Source organism: Talpa occidentalis, unplaced genomic scaffold (genome assembly GCF_014898055.3).
Source record: "Talpa occidentalis isolate TD23 unplaced genomic scaffold, MPIMG_talOcc4v2.1 talOcc4.8, whole genome shotgun sequence".
Lineage (NCBI taxonomy): Eukaryota > Metazoa > Chordata > Mammalia > Eulipotyphla > Talpidae > Talpa > Talpa occidentalis.
The window spans coordinates 87,444,926-87,472,005 of record NW_023605194.1 but is presented as its reverse complement, the minus strand read 5'-3'; the positions used below and the strand labels follow the sequence as shown (position 1 = coordinate 87,472,005).

Here is a 27,080-nt window from a genome sequence, read left to right as displayed (position 1 = left end):
ATTGGAATCACATACCTTTTCAGCATAAGAATTATCTTATCCATTGTGGGCTTTATTTCTTAATTAAAGGAAAACTTAACACAATTCAAGTAATTATCATAGTTTCTTAATATTTGTTTAAAGAACAAGCCACTTAAGAATCTAATTTATTGGGAGAGACACCTCTGGTGCATGTGTGTGTAAATGTGCACGGAGAATGAAGACTACTTAGAAAATAATTCTCTCATTCTCTGACTTTTTCTCTATGAAATAAAAACTTTAGTAATTTATGTTCTTTCAACACCCCTGTGTAGAGACACTACCCTCCACCATGTGACTGTATGGGGAGGGGACTTTCGGCGGTAACTAGGGGGAGATGAGGTCGTGAATGTGGCGTCCTCTTGAATGGAGTCATGTTCTTGTGAGAGTCCCCACTGTGCTCTCTATGCTGTGAGGACACAAGAAGCCAACCAGGAGAGGACTTTCATCAGAGCGCCGCCATGTTGGCTCCTGAGCTCAGAAGTCCAGCCTCCAAACTGTGAGAGATAAATTTCTGTTGGTGCATATTTCCTTTTGAATTAGTGTTTTTGTGTTCCTTGGGTGGGTTCCTAGGAGTGGAATAGCTGTGTCTGATGTCACAAGGATTGGTGATGGAGTATGGGTCTTTGGTGGTAGGACTGCAGTGACCATGCCTGAGAGGAGAAACCCTATATTGTCCACAAATTAACAATGATGTAAGAAAGAGTTACTACTTTTAAAAATGATAAAAAATATAAAAATAAATAGATAAATTTCTGTTGGTTATTTTCACCCAATCTATAATACTTGGTTGAGACAGTCAGACTGACTAAAGCAACTTCTGAAACAGGAAAGCTCTTTTTATTCATTTTATGACAAAATTTATTTGGTGACAAAATTCTGAATTGAATCGATTTCAAGTTAAGAATAGTCTTTAACCAAACCTATTATATTTAGCCGAATTACAAAAAAAAAGTATTTTATATTGTGGTTATTCCTGTGGTAGTTATGTGGTATATTGGGTATGGAGCAAATTATCTGACTATACTACAATTTAAATTGAGAAATACATCTAGTCCCAAATGCTTTAGAAAGGGTGATGGAACTGTTTGTATTCCCCATTTTTCTGATAAAGAAACTGAGGCACAAGTGCTCAAGAAATCAGCAATAGCTACTTAGTCTGTGTTCATTTTCCTGACTTATCTTCAGAAATGACTAATGTATTTATATTCAAGTAATATATGAATAGACATTAGTGAACAAATGCTGTAGAAATATTATAATTAAGGGGAAAGAGCTTTTGCCTGGGTATCTTAATAAAGAGATTCTTTTCCAAGTTTTATCACTAAGTAGCTACGTGACCTCGAGCAAACCTCTCAAATTATCTCTGTCCTAAATTCTCATTCGTGAGGTGAGGCTCATTATACCTGCCTTACAAAAATCTCGTAAAGTTAAAATGCGATCATCATAGTAAAAATACTTTGAAACTAATTAGTGCTGTACTTATATAAGATGTTATTATAGCAGTTTCATAATATAGTTATTTTTTGCTCATTTCAATTGAAAAGAGCATTAAAACATTTCAAACTTAAAATACTCAAGAGAAGCATTTCCCTAAAGTATGTTTCATAGAACAGTAATCTGTGAAATGTTCCAGGACAAAGAGTGTTGTGGTCTAATAAAGTTAGAAAAAAGATATATGTTGTATCTCCCTCTTGAAGATTCAGGAGGCTGCTGAAGCTATTAAAAGCTCTTTGAGTCTTGCTTAAAGAACTATTTTGGGTTATTTTAACCCAGAATTTCCAAAATTTATTAACCCTCGTTCCAGTAATACCTTTGAACATCCTGTGGAACCATCTGGCTGAGTGTGTTTTAGGGTATTTCCAGAAAGAATTACTATTTTAAAATCCAGATTCTTATTAATGCTCACATTTATTTTATATCCATGTGGATTTTATGAATACCAGTACTTTTATTTATATTTAGAAAAGTATACTGTTTTTCCCCTCCTACCAAAAATGTGTTTTACTTTTATAATAATATATATGTGTGTGTGTGTGTGTGTATATATATATATAATATATATATATATATATATATCTCCAAGACTTCTCTAATAACAAGATATCCTGCTGGTACAGCCACTGGCAAACTCAGTGATTTTGCTGTAGGCACACTACACACAGATCTCATTGACTTTTAAACATTTCTTATCCAATTTTCCTTGTTTTATTTGTGGTAAAAACTGCATCCACATTTAAGTTCATACTCTGAACTTAATTTTGTGTGCAATTTGACTCAACTAGTTGAAGGCATGCATATATCAAAAGACTGGCTCTCACCTAAAGGGGGTATTCTTCCTGCTTTCACATGGTGACATAGTTTAACTCGCTTTCAGATATACTGCCAAGCCAAAATTTTGATCCCTACTGGATACTGAGCTGACAGCCATGAATTCTGTAGGTTTTCAAACTTTCACACTTAGAATGGAATCACACCTTTGCCTCTCTTGGGTCTATGCATGTGTGTGTGTGCACATGTGCGCGCGCGCACACACACACACACACACACACACACACTATCTTGTTCGTTCCATTTCTCCACTATCCTGTTGGTTCTGTTTCTCTGGATAATTCTTGCTAATACAGATTTGGTACTGAGAGTAATTTTAGAGAAACAGAATTTTAAGGTGACTTATACTTTTAAACATTTTTCTCAAACTTTATAATGAAACTGCTTTCCTCCCATGTTTCTTAGAGAATGACATTGTAAGATTATTGTAAGCTTAACCAAGTGGTGAGTCCAATTGCAGATGCTGTACCAGATGCAGTTTCATTGTTTGCACATATTAACATATCTCTTGCTACCTGCTTGTAGGCAGCTGTTGATCTGGTGATTGCTATTTTTTTCACCATCCCTGTTAATAAAGACTACCAGAGCTGATGCTTTCAGCTGGCAAGGTCAGCAAAACTGTCTAGAGTTCTACCTTAGGGATAGATCAGCTTTTCAGCCCCATGTCATAATTTACTTTGCAGGGATCTTGTCAATTTCTTTCCATAAGGTGTTAACACTGGCCCATGACATTGATGACATAGATGCTGATTGATCTTGGTGAACAAGAAGTAGCAACTGCTCCAGACTTATTGGGGCATTTGCATGTCAGAGGGTGTGGGATATATATCCAACAAATGTTCAGCAGTCTTCTGCCTTTCTGGGGGTCCATTGTCGTGGGCTCTGTTTAGGTGTCCTTCTAATGTGAAGGATAAGTGGTTGCATATGGTCCCTCTTATATCTAAAAGAGAGGTACACAGTGCCTAGTGGTCTTTCTTGGATGCTTGAAGCAGCCCACACCTCATCGGAGTGCATTCTAGCCCATTTACTGAGTGACTGGAAAAATTGCCAATTTGATTGAGGTCCAGCACAAGAAAAGGCTCTGCAACAGTTCTAGGCTGCTGAGAAAGTTCTCTGAACTTTAGGCCATGTGATCCTGCAGATCCAAAGGAACTGGAAGTGTCTGTGGCATTTGGAAATGCTTTTTGGATCCTACAGTGAATCACAGTGCAGGCCCTGGAGATACTGCGGCAAGTGCTATGAGATCATTACTTCATTCTTTTGAGAAACAGTTCTTGACCTGCTACTAGGCTTTAGTAAAGACTGTTTAAGTCTTTACTTGAGCCACCAAATTACTATGAGAACTGAGCTGGGTGTTGTGTGAGCCACCAAGTTATAAAAATTAGGCATGTACAGCTGAGCTCCATCTAGGTCCGGAGCAGACCCTGAAAGCACAAGTACATTGTATGAAGGGACACAAATGGCCATGGTCCTCATTCCTTTTCCACTGTCTTTTCTCTCCCAGCATACAACTATGGCCTTATGGAGAGTTCCCTCTGATCAGGTGACAGAAGGGAAGACTAGCTTCTGTGCGATATGTAAGTACCACCTGAAAGTGGACTACTACATCACTCCAAACCTTTTTCGGGGTTTCCCTGGGAGGAATGGTGAAGGGAAATGGAGGATTTCCCAGGGCATAGACTGTTGAACAGTGTACTTGGTTGTTAACTTGGAAGATGTGATTATATACCAACTCATGGGCTGTGGCCAATGGGTTGGCTAGATGGTTAGGTATTTGAAGGAACATAATTAGAAAATTGGTGACAAGGAAATTTGGGGGAATGATGCATGGGTGGACCTCTCTGAATGGGCAAAGAAATAAAAAGATAATTGTTATTTCTCATCAAAGGGTATCCTTAGCTAAGGGTTTTTTTTTTTTAAGATTGATTGATTTATTTATACAAGCACTGGGTACAGTCAGAAGCGTGGGAGGGTGAGAGAATTCACCAGAGCCAGAGCGGGGGGCAGAACAGGCAGACTGACGAAATACACTGCTGAGGGGAGCAGAGGGTGTGGCAGGAGAGGTCTGGGCACCATGTGGGACCCTCGTGGGTGGCCGGGGATTGGAACCGGTGCTGCGGAGGCTGTGGGCAGCTTTGCAGCCCAGCACTCAACCGCTGTGCCACCTGGGAGGCCCAGCCAAGGGATATTTTAAAAATTAAGTGCATAAGATGATCTTCAGTCAGCCTCTTTCCCCAACCACCCCTCGCAGAGGCCATGGTGGCAGGGATGCCACTGTATGCTCTGTTGGCCTAGATGTCTTAGTTTCAGGGGAAGTAATGTTCCCACCAGGGGGCACAGAAATAGTCAGTGAACTGGAAATTAAGACAGCTGCCAGGCAACGTTGGACTGTTCTTGTCTCTCAATCAGCAGGCAGAAAAAGGAGTCACTTCACTGACTGGAGTGATTGATCTTGACCATGAAAGGGAAATTGGACTACTAGTCCACAGTGGAGATAAAGATTTAATCAATTAATCAATCAATCAATCAAACCAATCAGTCATCTGTTCACCCATATGTCTGTCCATGCATCCATCCATTACATAGGAGAATTTTTAGGCTATCTCTTAGTAATATCATAGCTCATAAATAAAAGCAATGGAAACTACTGCAACCCTCTAGAGGCAGGGCTACTAATGGCCTAGATCCTATTGGAATGACAGTTTGGGTCACCTCTTGGAGTAAATAACCATGCCCAGCTAAAGAGTTTACTGAGGACAAAGAGAATGCAAAACAAGCAGTGGGAAAATGCAGTTATAAATACCAGTTATGACTATCTGAGCAGTGACAGAAATGAAGACTAATTATTGTGTTCAATAAGGAGGAATCCTTATTTTGTTATGAATATATTTGTGTGTGTATTTCAGACATCGTTTTCTTCCCTCTCATTCCTTTACCATGTAACATAAAATTCACTGACCTTACATCATAGTGTTTAAATATTTAAATTATGGGATATCAAGAAGAATAAACATCACTCAATGAATTTGCCATGTCTTCTGGAGAGGGGGTTAGGGTGTTTTCATTTGTACATGGGATAGTTGTATCATGTTAGGTCGAATTACGACTTTGCTACTGTTTTCGTTTGGAGAGTAAACATGGACTAAGGAGACAGGTGCATGGCAAGTCCACAGTGGTAGATTTCTGATGGTTAATTTTTTGTGTCAATGTGGCTGAGGCATGTGATGCCTAGATATTTGGTTAAACATTGTTGTAGGTATTTCTGTGAGGGTGATTTTTGATGAATTTAACATTTAAATTGACAGACTGAGTAGAACAGATTTCCCTCCCTAATATGTGTGAATCTCACCCAATCATCTGAAGGTGTGAGTTTATCAAAATGCTGACTCCTCAAATTGGAAGCAATCCTTTTTGCTTGATGACTTTGAGCTAGAACATTGTTTATTTTCCCTGCCTTTGGACTTGAACTGAAACACTGACATTTCCTTGGTCTTGAACTTACCTACTTTCACACTGGATCCTCACCGTCAACTTCCCCCAGGTCTTCAGCTTGCTGACTGCAGATCAGGGGGCTTGTCAGTCTTCATAATTGCATAAGCCAATTTCTTAAATAAATATAAATCTCTCTCTCCTGTTTTTCTCATAAATATATGAATCTGTGCCTATGTATGGGTACACACACATAACTCTTTAAAATAGCATTTTGAAAGAAATAAATGCCTTAGCATATTAGACATTTTGTAACATACTGTCTTATAATACATATTTGTATGCAAATTACATATAGCCACTATACATTAGATCATTAATATTATAATTATGTTATATATAATCTAATATTATAGTAAAATTACTAGCTCAATTGCACATCACTTATACTAGAAGAGGAAATTATTTTGGACATACATAGTGGTGATTTGCTATCTATCAAAGGTAACCTATTGATGATGGAGTATATGGCTGGGCAGGTCAAATGTGTGGACAGTGGTGGAGAGGAAATTTCTGAAAATACACACTATGGATTTAAGTAACAAACTGAAGGCATGAACATCTTTTCTGTGAAGAGGTGCATTACCTCTTCTAGTGCACCTTGTTAGAATATACCTTATTCTGATCTAGGTTTAATTATGGCAGCATCAGAAAATTCCTCACTGCACCTCCAATTTAGATTTTATTGGTTGACTTGAACTAGTTTATCCCAGCAGTTGGTCAACCAATTCACATTAGCTCTTATGGAAGAGAAAATTGCACATAAGTAGAATAGTGATGTGTTCCAATGATAAATGTTCACATATGAAGTCCTTTGGTCCAGGAATATGCAAAGGTGAGGAGAAGAAAAATTGGTTATCCCATTTTTTTCTATGAATTATCATTTTTCATCAATCATTTTCAAAGCATAAATGGACTGTTGTTTTCATTCAATTCTATCTCCCATGTATTATCTAACAGGAACGTGTGCATGCTGCAATGCTCAGAAAATGATGTATGTTATTGTGAAGTAGAGGATTGACTTTTCAAAAATCATAAAGATAAAAAATAATTTTTCTCCCTTGCAATAAGATCATGTTACTAAAATGAAAGTGGTAGATGTTTTGCTAGTATTGACTAATAGAATTAGGCACCGACTATGTAAGTTACACGTCAAATACTTAGTTACTATTTGCATCTTCAGTTCTTCGGGTAACTCTTTAAGAGTTGCTGCCTTATAGACCTAAATTATGCTGTAAACAACACAGCTCCTTCTTTCAAAACTAAAGTGCTCTCAGGAACAGAATGCATTCAAGTCCCTAATTGCTCAATATGGGGTACATATGGGACTAGTAGCATTTTAAGAGTTCTTTAAAGGCTCAGGGACTAAGTGTGGTCTCTTTCTTAGAGGTCAAGTTGTTTGTGTCTTTACACAGATGATTTAAGGGAAAAGACCATGAAAGTACTATTATTATTATTATTATTTTAGTAAAGAGAGAAGACTGGTAATTGTCTGTTATTCTTTATTCCACCACTTATGTCCTAGTGTAACCCACTTGCAAAATGAGCTACTAGCCCAAATAACTCAAAATTGTCTCCATCTCTCAAACCTAATTTTCACTGTAGCAGTCTTCTTTCCTTGTCTGGCTCAGGGTTTTCCGATCTGCTACCTAGAAAATTACTATTATAATAAATAATAAAGCAAAACTATTTTGTCTTGCTTTGCGTTGTTGATGGACATTGTTTCTCCTTGGAAGAATATCCATTAAATAAGCTGACCTTATGTCATTAAACTCCTATTTGACACTTTATTATCCAGATGTAAGGTATTTGATTTTCCATATTTCATTTTGTCCTTTGACATGCAATCTTATTTCTCAATGTGAGAAAAAGTAATGAATTAACTTGGTGTTTCAAACTGATCAATACGAGGTCTTGGTATTGTTTTCCAAATATTATAGATTGGTCTAAAAGATCAGAATTCAATTCAGTTTTTAATACAATTCATTTTTTTATAATGTCAGCTGACAAGAGGGAAAATGTGGAGGTGAGAGATTACTAATAAGTGACAAAATGGCAAAGAGTGGGGGTAGCTTAGGAATATCACATGTGTATGCTTATGTATCTTTTGAAATCCATTTACCAGTATTTTTTAGCATTAGTAGTTTGTAAATGATTGCTTGTTCCTTTTTATAAATATCGCTACTTTAAATGGTGGGATTAAGATCACTGAAACTGCTGTTTATTATTGTCCAAGCTTTCATCCATTTCTCTGAGATGATGATTTCTATGCACTTAATTATATCATCTGTGTACCACAGGTCTTATGTGCTATGGACCCAATGACGTCCATTCTAAATGTTTGTGTCAAAGCCCTAATCCTCCACTGGTCTGTATTGGAGACAGGGTCTTCAAGAAAGTGGTTAAGGGTAGAGGAGGGCATGAAGATAGAGCCCTGAACTCATAGAATTGTAATAGTTGTGTACAACACTGTGTGTGATTTAGAGGTACAGGGTCACACCTCTTCAGGTATATGTCACCAAACCACACCTCATGCTTTCCAACCTCTAGAATTGCCAGAAAATAAATTTATGTTGTTTAAGTCACCAGTCAATGGTGTTTTTGAAATGGCAGCTTGGGCAAACTGAGGTAGGTTTTCTAAAGTTTCTTTCAACAAGAGCATCTTATGGTTCAGTGACCTGCTTTTCTCTTTTTTGTATATTAGTTTATTTGCTTGTTTCTTTTATTCTTTCTTCCTTTTTAAAAACTATATTTTCTTTTTTGAGCAAACTTTTTTTTCCTTACTGCTTTTTTTCTGTCTCCATAGTTTTCCTATTCCAGAGTGTCATGTGGCTGAATCATAGAATATGGGACCTTTTCAGATTGGCTTCTTTCACTTAATATCATGGCTTCAGTTTTCTCCAGTATTCTACATGACTTGATAGCTAATTTCTTTTCAGTGCTTAGTAATATTCCACTGTCTAAATGTACCACTGTTGATTTGACCATTATCCCATGAAGTACATAGTGGTTGTTTACAGGTCTTGTCAATTACAAATAAAGCTGTATCAACTTCTGAGCACAAGTCTTTGTTTGGACAGAGTTTTCTACTCTTTTGGATTTATACCAAATGGTATATGGTAAGAATAGGTTTGGCTTTCTAAGAAACCATCAATGTCTTCCAAATCTTTCCCATCCAGCAGTGATGGACAGTTCCTGCTGCAGCACATTCCAGACCATACTGGGTGCTTACAGAATTTTGGGTTTCAGCCTTTCCAAAGAGTGTGTGGAGTGATCTCAATGGACTCAAGCTGTCATGGTGGCCAACTCACTTCTGGACATTTTAAGATCATTTTTATTGTTATTTTAAGTAGAATATTTTTCTTATATTTTCTTGCAATTTTTAATCCTAACTAGTATACTGGATAGCTATGATTTTTTTGTGTATATTTTATTTCTTATTGCTGAACTTTTTTATTACTTCTAATTGTTTTTGCCTATGTATGTAGGTCATATTATCTGCAAAGAGTCATTACATGCTTTTGTTTTCCAAGTTTTATGTCTCTTAAGGCTGTAGGCTATTGTATTTTGGTTGAATTCCCAAATACATGTAGACACTAAGGATAACAAGTCTCCCTGTTGTATTCATAATATTATTAGGCATTCTGCTAAAGTTTGTGCTGGCTATTTGAGGCAGATATGGTTCATCTGTTAAATAAGGAAGTAAGGGTCCATCTACCACTATTTAGTTTAAAATGTTATTATATTTATTTGTTTTGTTTTGTGTACTTTGGGGAAAAGAAGAATGGGTGTTGACTTTGCCCTCCTGTCCTTTGCTCATTTAGATTCTCTCCTTTAGACTGTTGTGTGCTTACTGATACTAGACTGACTTTTGCCTTTCTGCTATTACTTCTTCTAGTGAGGTAGAAGTAGCCAACATTATTTTTTTTGTTACTGTTTTATTTAGATTCATCTTACATTTGCATAAACTTACCTTGTCCTTATTTAATCTACATTGCCTTATTTTTTAGGGTATGATATCAAGAATATGCAAGTGTACATAATGAACTTGAAAACTTTCCATCGCTGCAATTCTGGAACAGTTTATAATACAGTATTAAAAAATAGTGTTTAAAATAGTTAAAAAAACTTTGGTTAAAATATGCATTTCTTACCCCAGTGAGAATGGCACATATTAAAAAAAACTAGCAACAACAAATGTTGGTGAGGATGTGGAGAAAAAGGAACTCTCCTGCACTGTTGGTGGGAGTGCAAACTGGTCCAACCACTATGGAGAGCTGTGTGGAAATTCCTTGACCTACTAAACATAGAGCTTCCATATGATCCAGCAATTCCACTCCTAGATATTTACCCAAAGGACACAGAAACATCAATTCTAAAGGGCACCTGCATGCCTATGTTTATAGCAGCACTATTTACAATAGCTAAGCTATGGAAACAACCCAAATGCCCAAAAATAGATGACTGGATCAAGAAGATGTGATACATATACACAATGGAATATTACTCAACAATCAAAAAAGATAAACACATGCAGTTTGCAGCAACATGGGTGGAGCTAGAAGGGATCATGCTCAATGAAATAAGTCAGAAAGAAAAAGAAAAATACCGGATGGTCTCACTCATAGCAGGAATTTAGAGGGACCAGGAAAAAGACTAATTAATACAAAGTAAAAATAAAAATCAACAAGCAACTATAAACCAGAGACACACTGGGGTGGGGGGCAGAGAGAGGAAGAATTAGGGTCAAATTAACGGGGGTGCAATTGTATGGGGAATATAACCAAAATGAAAATGCACACATTTTACAAAAATGAAAAATGATATAAGAATTATATAAAATAAAATATTAAAAAAAAACTCTTAAAGAGATAAAAAATATGCATTTAAGGCATGTTGGAGCAAGTCAGAAAAGGAGTTCTTACTGATGAAGTTAAAGCCACTTACCTATGAAAGATAATTCTGTGCTCTGACAAGGTATTTCTTGCTCTTAAGTTTCTCGTTGTAGCATGCTAAGCTCAGATTCAAATTATACCCCAGATCTTTGGCTTTCACGTACTTTCTGGTTACTGAGTTTGTGCTTCTATTATATTGTAATCACATATTGGGCAATCAGTTCATCTTCTTGTCTTGAGAAGAGCTACAGGTGACAGGGGAGGTTAATTTCAATGGCCATAGGTCGTGAAATTCCTTTCTAAGGAAAAGATTTTCTAACTGACCCCTCTATCTAGCATGTCACCATGAATGCGTGAACACAGCTAATTAGATCAACAAGTGGCACTTGTTCCAAGGACAACTCATGTGTAGAATACACAGCAAACCAATGAGCTAATTAACCTGTTGGGTTGTAGCAATCAGGTTTCTCTGTTAGGAATATAGCAAAAAACAGGGGGTGATCTGACAGTCAGTTTTAGGAGCTGCAACTGAAAATTCATGGTAGCTGGTCGAGCCCAAGAGAGCCTATAATTTATCATCTAAAAGTTTAAGTTGATGGGGGAACTGGAGCTCAGGGGAAAAGTTATTTTTGTGGGAAAGAAGTAGGCAGATGGCTGTTTTTTAATCAATAGAATGGTATGGTATCAGAAAGAAATCCACAGCTTTCTTCTTTGCTGAGAGGATTGTAGTATAACAGAACCCATACTCTCCCTCCACTTCCCTCTTCCTGAGATGAGAGCCCCTTCCTGTATGAGATACCCTGGACTTGGGGTTTCAGAGCAGGCCCACTGCCTAGTTGTCTTATGTTTATGCCTACTGCAAACACCCTTATCTGAACAAGCCACTTCTTTCTTTCTGGCACCAGAAGCAGCCTTTTCATATCAGTTGCTTTTATAATGCCATTGTCCTAAAGAGTAAACTTGTGCAAATGGTGTAACTAGTATGGCTCTAACATTTGGTGTTTTTATATTAGATACCTAGGTAAAATTCTCCTATTACTCTGTTATGTTTGTGCATCCATATTTCCATATATTATACCAATATACTGAATCATGTGGTGTAGACTATTAAGTAACACAACATGAAATTTTAATTTGCTTACTGCAGAATATAATAAAAATACAGCTTATTTTTTGTGAGAGTAGGAGAGACTAAGTTATCTGAGAGTACTTTTCAAACATGACATTAAATAAAAGCAAAAAGTTGCTATGAGTTACCAAACATATAATTATAACCCTTTGCTTTACTTTTCAAAAAATTCTTAAAGTATTTAAGATTTAAGAAAATGTCAGATTTTTCTTTTTAGAGATGAGAAAGATTGGAGTAACCTGTGGGGAGTAAGCAGAGTTGTAGATGAATTATTTTTACAGATGTTTTAGTTATCACAATTTTAGACTGAATTTCAAATGCAATCCCCATCACCAGATATTTTCTTTCAGTAAACTTAAATGTTTATCCCTTCATTTTGGTGTATCTACTCTTGCCTTGAAGAAGAAAGAATGCCCATGAAAATCTTTAATTTTTTTAAAAGATTTTTTTTTTTTTTACATAGAAGAACTAGGGTACAGGCCAGCAGTGTGGGGGTGGGGGTCGGTGAGAGGATTTACCAGAGAAAGAGTGGGGAACAGAACAGGCAGATCCACTGAAATACAGTGCTGAGGCGAGCAGTGGGTGAGACAGGAGAGGTCTGCTGTGCTATGTGTGGGTTAGGCCCCTGGCTAGGGATTGAACTCAGGACACAGCAATGACAGTACTGAGACTTAACCCTCAGGCCACCAGGGAGGCTTGAAAATCTTTAAACAGTTGGGATTGGCCAGCCCAGAATCCCAAGAACAGCCACATCAACAATCCTTACTGTGTGGAAAATTTAATTCTCTGGGATTGCCAATTGTTTTGGGCCCATGTTAAGAATGGTATTAACCTGTCTGCAAGTGGCAGTCTAGCTGGGTCAAGTTCACTGGCAAATGACTATCACAGAAGCTGCCCTGCTGTGGTTTTATCTGGAGAATAGTTTAGACAAAAGGAAAAGTGAAATTGAAGTCCAAAATATGTCATCTTCTTTCTATACTTTCGTTACCCTGGCAACTTAAAGAAGATCAATGTGTTGATCTTTTCAGGCCCAATACCACTTAAATTCATTTTTCCTTTGTGGGTTCAGGGCAGGAGTGATGGGCGGCATGCATCATTTTAAGTATACAGTGCCACGAGGTGGAACCCCCTTTGGAAAGGAGCCGAGGAGAAACAAAGTAAATCAGTGCTCCCCAGAATGTCTAGATAAGGCAGTTGAATGAACATCTGGTCCTGGGTGGGCAAGCCATTTAGTTCCTGCCAACAGTGTCCGCCATGAGAGGAAGATGCTCCCAAAAAACTGAGTTAACTTTTGAAATGTCAGCCTTAGCTCTCCCAGCTGGAAGGACACACTGAGGTCCACAGCGTGCATGTCATGTGGAATTCAAGTGACACAAACCCAAGGGTTGCTATTGCACCCTTTGGAGTGGGGCAGAAGAGAACGGTGAAGGAGGAGCAGCTGCTTTTCAGCAGGGGGTTATTTGCTGAGTCCAGGCCCACAGGACATGACCGGCAGTCAGACAGCTTCTCTTGAGTCTCTCCTGGGAAGAACATTTCTGTCTCCCTGTGCCTAAAATTCAAGGAAACACACACAGACTCTCTCCTACAAACATGGGTATTGCTTTAAATTATCTCACTCATTTAAAGAGAGGATAAAAGGACATACATGGTAGGTCATTCTCTAAATGAATCCTTTTATAAGGTATCTACAAGGGAAGTTCTGTCCAGTTTTAACTTTGATCGGATGCACCGACTTTAGAATATTGTCTCAAGGTAAGATGAGCACGTGGTGAGCATACATGTTTCAGGGGAAAAACAAAAAAGGACTTTTTTGTTTTGCATCTCAGGGCCTTCCCCAGATGTTCAGGACAGACCTTCCCAAGACCGGTCACATTGGCATAAGGATCGTTTCAAGCTGAGATCAGTGGCAGGCCTTTGGACTCGAGAGACTGTTATCATTCCCTTAGTTACCTAGAAGACTGAATGTTTGGGCATTTCTCAGAATTACCTTTTTATTTATTTATTTTGTTAATCAGATACAGCCTTTTTTTTCCCTCAAGAAAACCCATCTGTGGCAGGGCAAACATCTAATTAGAGAGCATCTGGTTTTTGTCCTATCAGTCACCCCTCCTCATCATATGAGTCGCCCTCCTCTCTGTGAGGTTCTGGGCCCCAATCCCTTTCCTTAGACCCCCATTTTGCCCCATTGACTTTAGACACTGAATCCTTATAGAGTATCCTATGTGTATAATTAAATTTGTTTTTCTCCTATTAATCTGCTTATTAATTTTTTAATTTAATTTTTATATTCCCCATACAATTGCAACTCCCTTATTTTGACCCCAATCTCTCCTTTTCCCTCCCCACCCCCCCATAGTGTGTCTCTGGTTCATAGTTGTTTGTTGATTTTGATTTTTTCTTTCTTATAGCTATTCGTTTTCCTGTTATTACTTTGATTGCTTGACCAGTCAGAGGAGAACCAGGCCCTGTCATAGGCGTATCACAATTTGGGGGCAATATTCAAGCAAATGGCATCACTCTTCATAACAAGAGCCAGGGGCACACAAATATTTGTGTTTTGATAGTAAAGGTGATATGAAATGTTTAGAGATCTTTACATGACTATTTTCATAGGTGTAAATTTGCCACCCTAGATGGTTACTTCACTGATTATTACCATCACTTTATTATCACCATGTTTATTTCTTAAAGATTTTTTATTTTCCTAACACATATTTAAAACAGCGGGTTTTACTATCTCATATTTAGAATGGTGACTGCACTGGTGGTTGGGGTACAAAGGCTCATTAGGGTGGGGAAAGAAAACATTTTTCTAATATGAAAAAGGAAGAAGTTTATCCACATTAATTTTGATTATTAACTGGACAATTATGACCCCAGTTTTAATATAAAAACCAAATGTCTTGTGTAGACCCCAAGGATGCACTGAGAGAATATTAGGAGTTCCACAGGAATCTAAACACACAAATATTTGATATTGTTATTAATTTTAAAGTATAAATCTTAAACTGAGGCTTAATTAACACTGTCAAGCCAAAAAGATGGTTTTACCTACTGAAATAAACTATCTCCTACCGGAACTAAAAGCAAAACCAAAAAATTTAAAAAAGGACTTTATTCAAGGATAGCTGTTTTTACTGTTCAGTTGCTGATTACTGATTACCCCACCCACTTTTAGGCACTGTCTTCCTGTATGGGATCTCTTACATGTGTTTAGGTAGACATGTTTATCTTTACAGTAGGATAATTAGTGGCTTTCAAATTTCAGAAATATTTCTCTTTTTGGCTCACTGCTATTGAACACAAAAGTGACTGACTTTCCTTTTTTTTTTTTTTTTTTTTTTGCTATCTCTTGTTATTTGCTGAGAAAATGCCCTTGTTTCTTCTTACATTGAAGTAGTGCCCTGTTATTAAAGTGAGGGTAAGAGTTCTAATGAAAACTTAGAAAGCACATTTAAAAGAACTCTTCACTAATCTGTTCAAGTGTTATTTAAAGGCTAAATATACTTGTCTTTTGTTCTCAGTGGAAAACCATTTAACCTCCAGAAGGAGACAATCTGTTTTCAAGTCTCATATGGGTGGATAAATTAACAGCTAAAAGAATACTGAATTAGCATTATAGTAAATATTCACATCTATAAATTAAGAGTGGGGGGTCATTCAGGGATGACTTAAAACTTGTTCCAGTTTCTCCTTTTAGTAGTTCTTCCTCTGTAGAATCTCCTTTAGTGTCTTCTGCCAGTCTCATCCCCCACCCAATGCCCTGAATACTTTTGGGAAGTCTTAACTATCTGGGATCTTTCTCTCCCAGCTTAGGGACCTTGCTTATATAGCTCCTGGAGGTGCAGAGAGATAAAGTGAAATTCTATTATCTGAGGAATCATAGTCATAATTAGGATTTCATGCCAGCTATGGGAATGGAGGATATCAAGGCAGGTCAATGGGGGCATATTTGGGCCTGGGGAAGCCTTCAATTGCTAGCTGATTGGAAATTGCTTACTCTCTTCTTCTGGTCTAACTCAGAAAAAGAGACTTAATCTCAATATCAGGGCAAAGTTTGAAACATTTTTATAATATATAGAGAATATATAGAGAATTTCCTAAGACATAAAGTACTTTGTGATTACCTAGTCCAATCTCTTACTCATATTAAAAAACCTATCATTAAGAGAAGATTTAAAATTTTTAATTAAAATACTTATTAGGGCCTCTCTTGGTGGCGCAGGCAGCTGAGCACAGCGCTGTGAAGCTGTCTGCAGCCTGCAGCGCCGGTTCAATCCTGGCCGGTGGCGAGGGTCCCACATGGTGCTGCAGACCTCTCCTGTCATGCCCGCTGCTCCCCTCAGCAGTGTATTTTGTCAGTCTGCCTGTTCTGTTCCCCGCTCTGTCTCTGGTGACTCCTCTCACCCTCCCATGCATCTGGCCTGTACCCCGGTTCTTGTATAAAAATAAATAAATAAATCTTTAAAAAAAAACCTTATAAAATGAGACTGAAATCCTAAATGTATTTGTGGAATACAGTTTTATGCATGAATAAAATCATTATTCAGAGAATAACTGTTATGGAAGTTTCTGATACAAGGTAGAAGAATAAAGAAAAACAAAAAATTTCTCCAGACATGGAATATGTACTCAAGATTTGTAAGTAGCTTTTAATCTCAGGTCATAAAAACTTTAAAAAATGTCAGGGACTAATCATGACAAGAAAATAAAAAGAAGTCCAAGCATCCATTATATGCGAATAAGAATGAGTGAAATCAAATGTTGGCATAAAGAAAGGGCAATGCAGAAATAAAGTAATTGGAATTGTGCACAGAAAAAGTTACCCAAGAGATATAACCAGATCTAAGTGAGGATAAAAATCAACTACACAGATCTTAATAATTCTTATTGTCACTGAAAGTAAAATCCCAAAAGAGAGACTGGAAAGTTGAACAATTCATTGGCTGGCAATAGAAGAAAATAAAATGTGAAAACAGCTAGATAGGGACTTAGATGTTATTTTAAAGTTAATGCACTGTGAAAAGGATCGCTGTAATAACCAAAGTTCAGAAAAGTCAGTAAGAAAATTCAACGCCTCTTTTTCATATTCTGTACACAGAGAAAACAATCCACCAAGAGATCTTTTAGTAGGTTTGACACAGAAGATGTTAAAAATCAGATGAACCGAAAAGCATCATTAACAAGAAAAAATGTAATTATGTAGCCAACTCATCCTTTTAAGAGGGAGAAGAAAAAAATGACAACTTGGAAACACCGTGGGGCCATTTATAAGTGCTGCTATGGGCAATGCCTCCTTTTAAACAGTACTCCCCGGTGGCGCAGTGGTTGAGTGCTGGGTTGCAAAGCTGCCCGCAGCCTCTGCAGCGCCGGTTCGATCCCCGGCTGCTCCCTGGCCACCGGAGGAGGGTCCCACATGGTGCGCAGACCTCTCCTGCCGCCCGCTGCTCCCCTCAGCAGTGTACTTTGGTCCTTCTGCCTGCTCTGCTCCCCGCTCTGGCTCTGGTGAATTCTCTCACCCTCCCGTGCTTCTGACTGTACCCAGTGCTTGTATAAATAAATAAAAATAAAATAAATATTAAAAAAAAAATAAACAGTGTACTTTCTCTCTCTCTCTCTCTCTCTCTCTCTCTCTATATATATATATATATATATATATATATATATATATATATTTTTTTCCCAAGTGTCAGAGTGTGATTAGCTTCCTCCTCCATGCTCCCAACAGGACTTCTTGTCCTTGACCTTAGCTTCCCCTGTTTCCTGATCATGAACCCAACCTATTCACTCTGTACCAAGTCTCAGAAGATCATTTTATTTTTCTGTCACCTATTTTGTTGAGAACATTGAGAACCTTAGGCTTGGAGGCTCTCACCCACCTACCCCACTGTTAGAGACTTGTGTCCACTCCAACCTGTCCTCCAGCACACCGGATGCGCTGCCTGCTTTTTAACTCAACAGCTCCATCCTCAATCTTGAGCTCATTCTTTTTCATCTCCAACAAGGACTTATGCTGTAGATTGGCCCACTTGGACTTAATGTTCCCCTCAGTTTCACAGGCTTTCTATAGGCTTCTCAAACCCCTCACCTCCATTAGCGGATTTATTTTAGAAAAATGAAACTTGAAATTCCTTTCTGTGCTCCCTTTGAGAGGCAAATTGTTTGAAATGCAAGTTTTACAACCTTGGAATGTCTTTGTCCAAGACCTGAGAACCATGCCATTGAGATTTAGTCATCACAGAAGACTGAGGCACATATCTTGGTTTCTGTGGAGGGTAGGAGAATCACCTGATACACACCTGGCTCCAAGTGGTGAAACTACTGCCTATTATGAAGATGTGAGACACTTTACTATTCCTTTGAGTAAAACCTATGATCAGCTGATCTATGACCTCTCCCCCACCCCCAACCCTACATCTTAAGAACTTTCCAAGGAGTAGAGCTCACATTGTATTATGGTCTCTCCCCTATTGCTGTAGCCTTGAATGAAGTCATTTTGTTTGTTTAACTTTATCCAGTGTGATTTTAAAAAAAATATTTATTTATCTATGCATACAGGAGCTGGGGTACAGGCCAGAGATGCAGGGGATAAGAGGATTCAACAGAGACAGAGCGGGGAACAGAATGGGCAGACTGACTGAAATACACTGCTGAGGGGAGCAGTAGGTGAGTCAGGAGAGGTCTGCTGTGCCATGTGGGTTACTCCCTGGCCAGCCGGGGATTGGACTCGTGCTGCAGAGACTGTGGATTGCTTCATAGTGTGGTGCTGTAAAGGCAGGAACTGGACACGGGGCAGGTTTTCTGATCCCATGCAGACCGGGTAAAGGAGGAGTCAGAGTCCTCAGTAGTTTTGCAAGTTTTTTATATGGGGCTGGCAGACCTCCCAGCCCCCAGCAAGTCTTCACTCTGTCTGGGCTCTCTAGCGTTCTCTGCTTCTGCTTCGGCTTCTCCTTCAGGTGCTGCTGCTGCTGCTGCTGCTGCTGCTGCTGCTGCTGCTGCTGCTGCTGCTGCTGCTGCTGCTGCTGCTGCTGCTGCTGCTGCTGGCGTCCCCCTGTGACGCCGCCCTTAAAAGCACAGTCTTAGCTCAGCTGAATCCCATCTACCTATGCCCACACCCTATTCCAGGTGCCCGCCATCAGGCATGCATTCAGGACAAGGATCCATCATCTATCCTGATGGCGGAAGGGCAGAAAAGCCTGATATTTTCTTTACCCTATCGGTGCTTAACCTCTTCTGCCACCAGGGAGGCCCCTATCCAGTGTGATTTTTACCCTGACAAAATTATTTCCATTTTTCTGCTATGTTAAATCCCTTCTTACCTACTGGGTCACCTTTTCATCTATAATAATGCTTAGTTACCCAATACTTCCCAAATAGCCCCTCTAACTGACCTTCACTCTTACAAAGGTGTGATCTCTCTAACATAAACACCTGCCCTTCATTCTCACCTGGTTTCAACTGTCTCAATGACTCCTCATCCTTTAGGGAGAGAAGAGCAAGTTCTTTAGGAAGCACAGAGGGTACCTGTGACCTGGATCATGTTAATCTCAGTTATCTCAGCCATGGTTCTTTTTCTTGCATTGTAGCAACCTTGAACCATTTGCTGGTTAAACTATTATTAACAACTCAGTTTATTTCCACACACTTCGTCTCAAAGTTCTTCCCCTTTATTTGTTAAGACTTTGCTCAGGCATCCTCTACTCTGGCAAGTTTCTACCAGGTGATACCTCTCCCACACTTGATACCATTTACTCTGTATCTGATATAAGTGGGGCATCAATAAAGTTAAATTAACATCAATCGAAGTTGAAAAACTGTAATGTAGTTTACCCGAAAAAATATATAATCACAGTTCTTTTAAAGAATGAAATATTAATTGAGAAAAATTGAGGAGAAAATTTGAGGAAACAATGAGAAAAAAATTTGGGATGGATGTTATATAGATTTTTTTTCTTTTTTTGTAAGTTGAGAATATATATAATGTAGCAGGGACTGGTAAGGACCTTTATGAAACCCTTCCTATGCTGAAAATATTTGTGGAAAAAGGACACATCAGAATTCTGCCAGAAACCACTCTGTATCTTTTTTATTTCCTCAATGTTTAAAAACGACCACACAGTATCTTCAATTCCAACGAGAGCCATTTAACAAGAAAATATAGAAGCAAGCTCTCCACCGCCCCTCTTCCCACTGTCATTGAAGGGTGCATCAAGGAAGTCTTTTCTTTCTTACAACATACATTTCTGTTTTTGCAGTAAAACTTTTCTAGATTTCTTCACTTTGTAAAATTTTCCTTACCTTTTAGGATCACTCATGTATTCTCCAGCGAGAGAATAGATAATGGCAAGATAGTGAGTTTTTACTAATGAGATCATGTTGTGGGTTGACAGATGCTAATTAATTGAACTGAAAGCTGTGGTTACAGTGATTTATATACATTCTGTAATGGTGCGTGAAAACATACCCTTTAATAACATTTACTGAATATATACCATGCACCAGGTCTTCTTCTGAGAACTTTACATGAATTAATGTAATTCATGTAATGAATTCATGTTCTAATCCTCTCAACATTCCTTTGAGATAGGTATTCTTATGTTTACAACAACAACAACAAAAAAAAGAGTTTTAGTAACTTTTTTTTTAAAGACTATTTTTTTTTAATGTTTATTTTATTTTATTTTATAGAGGCATGTTTATTTATTTGTTTGTTTGTTTGTTTATACATGCACTGGGTACAGTCAGAAGGGCAGGAGGGTGAGAGAATTCACCAGAGCCACAGCGGGGAGCAGAGCAGGCAGAAGGGCCGAAGTACACTGCTGAGGGGAGCAGCGGGCAGCAGGAGAGGTCTGCGCGCCATGTGGGACCCTCCTCTGGTGGCCGGGAGCAGCCGGGGATCGAACCGGCGCCGCAGAGGCTGCGGGCAGCTTCGCAACCCAGCCCTCAACCGCTCAACTGCTGCGCCACCGGGGAGGCCCCTAACTTTTTTTTTTTTTTTTTAAAGATTTATTTATTTATTTATACAAGCACTGGGTACAGTCAGAAGCGCAGGAGGGTGAGAGAATTCACCAGAGCCATAGCGGGGAACAGAACAGGCAGACTGACAAAGTACACTGCTGAGGGGAGCAGCGGGCGGCAGGATAGGTCTGTAGGCCATGCGGGGCCCGCCTCCAGTGGCCGGGGAGCAGCCAGGGATCGAACCGGAGCTGCAGAGGCTGTGGGCAGCTTCGCAACCCAGCGCTCAACCGCTGCGCCACCGGGGAAGCCCAGAGTTTTAGTAACTTGGTCAAGGTCACACAATAGAAAGTTGTTTAGTTCCAAACTAATGTCACTCATAGTAAATAAAGAAAAATGTTCTGGTACCTGTTAAATCATACATTCCTTTACACTGTGCAAATATTAACAGTATATTTATATGAAATTATTTTCAATTTTGGGGTCTCAAAGGATCTAGCCTATCTTTGTAGCATGTATTTTCTTTCATAATAATAGTCCCATTTTCTGTTCCCATTATCTATCCTTATTATTTGTGCTACAGCATATCTCCAGTGTTGACTTTTATAAAAATTGTAATATATTTAGCTATTGTTATAGTATTTATTATCTGCATCCATTCTTCTAAGACATTTGAATTCATCTACTTCTTTAACCTTTCTAAAGCTTCTCCTGCTAAGTCTTTACTACCCCCATTTCACAGATGAGAAATTAGAGACCAACAGAAGTTCAAAGCTATTTGCAAGGGTGCAGAACTGGTAAAAGTCAAAACTGGGTTTCATCTCAGGGATTTCAAATAATCTCCAGAGTCCATGCTCCTCTCAAAGTGATGTTGATTATCAGTGTTTAAAATCACTCTTTTACATTGGACATAACTTCCTAACTTCCTTGAATAAACTGAAATCTCTTGCCTACATTTTTTGTGATCTATTTTCATTTGGAACATGTTTTAAAAAGTTGTAGAATTTAATTAATTTATCATTTTGCACCTGGAAAACTAAGATATTGGTGCAATTGAAATGAAGAAGAAATCTATGAATTTCCAGTCCATTTAGCCTCACTTGGTACTTGAATAATTGCAAACCTTTTCCCAAAAATTCAGGGATAATCAACATTCCCTGTGACAACAATTTAGAAGCCCTATGTAAAGGAATAGATAACCTACTAATGTTTTCTGGGGACAGTGCCAATTTAGATACTTAGATCTTGCCAAATTTCACACTAAGTCATCACTCGCTGAGAATGGAACTGGGTAGGGGGAGGGGAGAGGGCCGCTATCATCACTAACCAAGGAGCAACAGCTTACGTATGTTGTAGCCTTATCTTGTGCCACTCACTGTGCAAAGTACTTTGTGTTCACCAAAGAATATTTCCAGCAACATTAGGATGATCATTTATTTCATTTCCACTTTATATGACAAGAAACAGACTTGAAGAAATTAAGTTATGTTGGCTTCACAAGCTAGTACATTTTGTTTAGTGATGGGTGGCACAGCCAGTGTTTTAATTCACAAGGTTAGTCTCTGGATTTGACTCTATGGCCACCTTAGAGGTTGCCAAAAGTTACCTTCTACTTATATTATTAAAATGTTATGTTGGCTTTCTAGAATGAAAGCAATGAATCCATAGAGGAATGAATGTTGGAAGGACATGCAAAGAGCAGTAAAAGAAAATGCTTTGATATTTGCTGAGGCCACATTTTGTAAAATCCGTCCCTGGATCTTGGGTTGTTATATCTTGTATATACCTATCTGTATGTAAATTTCACCGCAGCAACTATGAAAATTATTATCAGTGTAAAGGGAAGTTGTCATCCAAAGAATTTAGAATGTAATTTTTAGATGTAGAAGAAATAATATAGCCAATGATTAGAAAATCTTTTATTTTATTTGGTCTGAGGACATGCTTCAAGTTAGAAGAAAATGAAGGAAAGTAAAATAACAAGGTCAGAGGTAGCAGATGTATCCTTGTTGCTGTCGTAGGGAGAGAATGACAAGTGAGTACCTGGCAGGAAGCCCAGAAGCCCGAGGTTGACACTTCTAGCATTATTTCTTAGCAAGCCTAAAGTGCTGACATGAATGAGCGGCCTCCAACAGGTAAGCAGAAGACACAGACTACTCACTGACAGCCTTTCTGCAATCACTGATCGCGTAGCAGGGTAACAAATAGGAGAGGGTGACAAGAAAGGACAAAAGGAAAACCAAAAGCTTCTATTTGTTACATTGAGCTTCAGAACAATGATTATTTTATCCTTTTATTTTATTATTTAAGAGTTTTTTTCCCTCCTCAACCTTCTTTGTCCCTCTAGGATAGAATTCCTTGCTTCCTGTTTATGGTTTTAAAGCTCCTTTTGCTTTCTCTAACACCATCTCAAACAGAAAACGTTTCCCTGGCAACCCTATTTAACCATTTCATGTTCAGCTTTGACCCTCTTGGCCCAATGGCTTATGCTTGGGTAAGCTACATCATCTAAACTTAACTATTTTTTTTTTAAGATTTATTTATTTATGCATACAAGAACTGGGATACAGGGCAGAGGTGTGTGTTGGCAGGGGTGGTGGGGTGGTGGTGGTGGTGAGACAATTCATCAGAGACAGAGTGGGGAACAGAACAGGAAGATTGACTGAAATACACTGCAGAGGGGAGCTGTGGGCGAGTCAGGAGAGGTCTGCTGTGCCATGTGGGTCACCTCCGTGGCTGGCCGGGGATTGAACTCATGCTGTAGTGACTGCCAAAGCCCCATAGCTCTGTGTCTTTACCCCTTGTGCCACCAGGGAGGCCCTAAACTTAACTATTTTGAGTTGCATTCCTTTAAGCTTAAGTTCTCTGTTACCTGATGGCAGATGTTGATGAATTAATATATTATGCCTTGTGAGGATCCATTATGCAATTTAACTGGTGCTTCTTGAATTTCCTTTTCCATAAAAGAAACTTGTAATATTGACATTACAAGCAAGGAGACAAAATGCGACATTTCTCCATCAAACCATATAGCTCTTCACCAAAATCAGCTCCTACTGCTATTACTAATCCTAGTAATTTCAAGGGTTAATCATTTATACTCTAAGTATTCATTTAGCAAATATGTATTCCATACCTACTAAGTGTAGCATTAGAGAGGCAAAGATGAAAAAAGAGGATCCCTGTACTCCAGAAAGTCAAAGTTTATAGGGGAGAAAGACACATAATGATAAAGTGTCTTGAAACATAATGGCAGAGACCAGCATAGGAGATTACAGGGTCTTTCAAAAAGGGACCCACACAGTTGGCAGTGGAAAGTGAGCAGTAAAAAAAATGAAAGATCACTTCTGGGCAACCGCATATCTGAATTGGGCAAATGCCAAGTGGTACCTTTACCCTCCAGTTAGCATAAAAACTATGTAAGAGAAAATGGCAGAAGTAGGAAAGGGGAAGGGAGGGAGTAGCATTAACATGAAAAAATCAAGGTGTGTTGTGTGTAGAACTGTGAGCAATTCCATGTAAAACATACAGTTAAATATGAGAGGGAGTGGACCTCTCTGGTGGCTTAGGGGTTAAGTCTCACTGCTGTCACCCCGATGGCCTGAGTTCGATCCCCTGCCAGGGAGCTGACCCACATGGCACAGCAGACCTCTCCTGTCTTGCCCGCTGCTCCCCTCAGCAGTGTATTTCAGTCAATCTGCCTGTTCTGCTCCCCACTCTGTCTCTGGTGAATTCCCTCACCCCCACACCTCTTGCCTGCACTCCAATTCTTCCAAATACATAAATATTAAAATAAATAAATATGAGAGGGATAAAAGACAAAACTAGAGAGGTAATCATGGGCCACTCAGCACAAACTTTTTTGAGTTTTTTTTACAAACAACGAGACAAAACAAAAACATATCCATCCATTCATTATACCTCCTCTAGATTTGTTCCCACCACCCACCCTTTTCTTTTTTTTTTTTTTTCTTGGTAACATTTCTTTTTTATTGAGGCTATATTGGTTTAAAACACTGTAGACAATTTAGAGAATAGGTTCAAGCCTCTTTAGATGTATGCTACCACAGCAGACTACCAAACACATCATAATTCCTACACCATGGTTCCATTGCTCCCTCTCCTCTGTTCCCCACAAACCCACTCTGCCCTTGAGCTAGCAATTCTGTATCAGATGTATAGGGTTTGTTTGGTTTAGTTTTATCAATTCTTTTTTTCCCATATTCCATGTGTGAGTAAAATCGCAGATGTTTGTCCTTCCCCTTTTGACTTATTTTTCTTACACTTAATCCCCTTCAGTTTTGTCCATTTGTTCCAAATGGCAAATCTTCATCTTTTTTATAGCTGAGTACTATTCCATTGTTATTAATAACACATCTTTCTTAATCCACTCATATCTGTTCGGGGGCACTTAGGTTGTTGCCATACGTGGGTTATTATGAATAGTGCTTGAAATAAACATAGGAGTACTTATACACTTTTGAATTGTGTTTTTTACTCTTCAAATAGATACGAGTAGCAGAACAGCTGCATCATCTGGCAAAATTACTTTAATAATTTGAGAATCACACTATTTTTCATAGAGGTTGAAACAGTCTACATTCTCATCAACATTACACCAGGTATCTTTTTTATCCAAAACCTTGCCAACACTTGTTTCTGGTTGTTCTCAGTAAAGGCCATTTTCACAGAGGTGAGATGGTATTGGTAGTATTTTTGATTAGCATTTCTCTGCTAATTAAGAGGTAAATGTCTCTTAATTTCATGTGTGTATTGGCGATCCCAATGTCTTCTTTGAGTAGTGTATCTAATTTTGCTCTTCTGTCCATTTTTAATTGTATTATTTGTTTTCTTTTTTTTTGAATATATAACTTCTTGTAGATCTCACATATTACTCCCTTATTGAACATATGATGTGGCAAATATTTTCTCCCATTATCCTTTAATTGGCCTTTCCTATAGTTTCTGATGTCCCTCATCATTTTATAAATTTTTAAGTTGGAGGCTTTTCCTAACCCAATTCATTGTAACTTCATGGAACCACAGGCAACATGTCACCAAATTTCTGATAATTTTTCATAGAGATCACAGATTCAGTTGGGAAAGTTGGGAATATCTTGATTTTCAAGTTTTGACAAATAATTCCAATTTTTCACAAAGGTAAGCTTGTCTGGGTCCAAAACAAAACAAGTATCTAGGCCTATTTACATCTTTTTTTTTTTTTTAATAATAAATTTTATTTTTATATTCCCCATACAATTGCAGCCCCCCCATTCTGACCCCAATCCCTCCCCTCCCACCCCCGCCCCCCTAAAAGTGTCTCTGGTTCGTAGTTTTTTGTTGATTTGATTTTCACTTTCTTATAGTTATTCGTTTTCCTGTTCCCTTATTTAAGTTTTCTAGATTCCTGCTATGAGTGAGACCATCCGGTTTTTCTTTTTCTTTTTTGGCTTATTTCGCTGAAGCATGATCCCTTCCAGTGCCATCCATGTTGCTGCAAATTGCACTGTGTTTATCTTTTTTGAATGCTGAGTAATATTCCATGGTATATATGTACAACATCTTCTTGATCCAGTCATCTATTTTTGGGCATTTGGGTTGTTTCCAAAGCTTAGCTATTGTAAACAGTGCTGCTATAAACATAGGGGTGCAGGTGTTCTTTGGAATTGATGTTTCTGTGTCCTTTGGGTAAATACCTAGGAGTGGAATTGCTGGATCATATGGAAGCTCTATGTTTAGTAGGTCCAGAAATCTCCACACAGCTCTCCACAGTGGTTGGACCAGTTTGCACTCCCACCACAGTGCAGAAGAGTTCCTTTTTCTCCACACCCTCGCCAAACATTTGTTGTTGCTAGTTTTTTAATATGTGCCATTCTCACTGGTGTAAGATGATATCTCAATGGTAGTTTTGATTTGCATTTCCCTGATGACAAGTGATGTTGAACATTTTTTCATATTGCCTGTTGGCCATTTGCATTTCCTCTTCAGAGAGTTTCTTTTAGCTCTTCTGCCCATTTTTGACTGGATTCTTCTTTGTTGTTGTTAAGTCTCATCAGCTTTTTGCAGATTTGTGATCCAGTCTTTTATCATTAGTGTTGGGTGCAAAAATGTTCTCCCAGGTGGTGGGTTTCTCTTTGTTTGTTATTGTCTCTTTTGCTGTGCAGAAGCTCTTTAATTTGATGTAGTCCCAGCTGTTTATCTTTTGCCTTCACTATCACTGCTTTGGGGTGATGTGTCTGTAAAGATGTCTTTGATGTGGCAAA

General features: G+C 38.5%; 1 long non-coding RNA gene across 1 annotated transcript in view; it reads left to right on the top strand.

The window, feature by feature from the left end:
* The first annotated feature begins 316 nt into the window (after positions 1-316).
* Positions 317-27,080, top strand: part of LOC119234309 (uncharacterized) — a 37,397-nt gene continuing 10,633 nt past the window's right edge. Inside the window, exons 1-2 of the long non-coding RNA XR_005122583.2 lie at positions 317-517; positions 3,854-3,926. This is a non-coding gene — a long non-coding RNA (uncharacterized LOC119234309). The remainder of the gene's footprint in view (positions 518-3,853; positions 3,927-27,080) is intronic.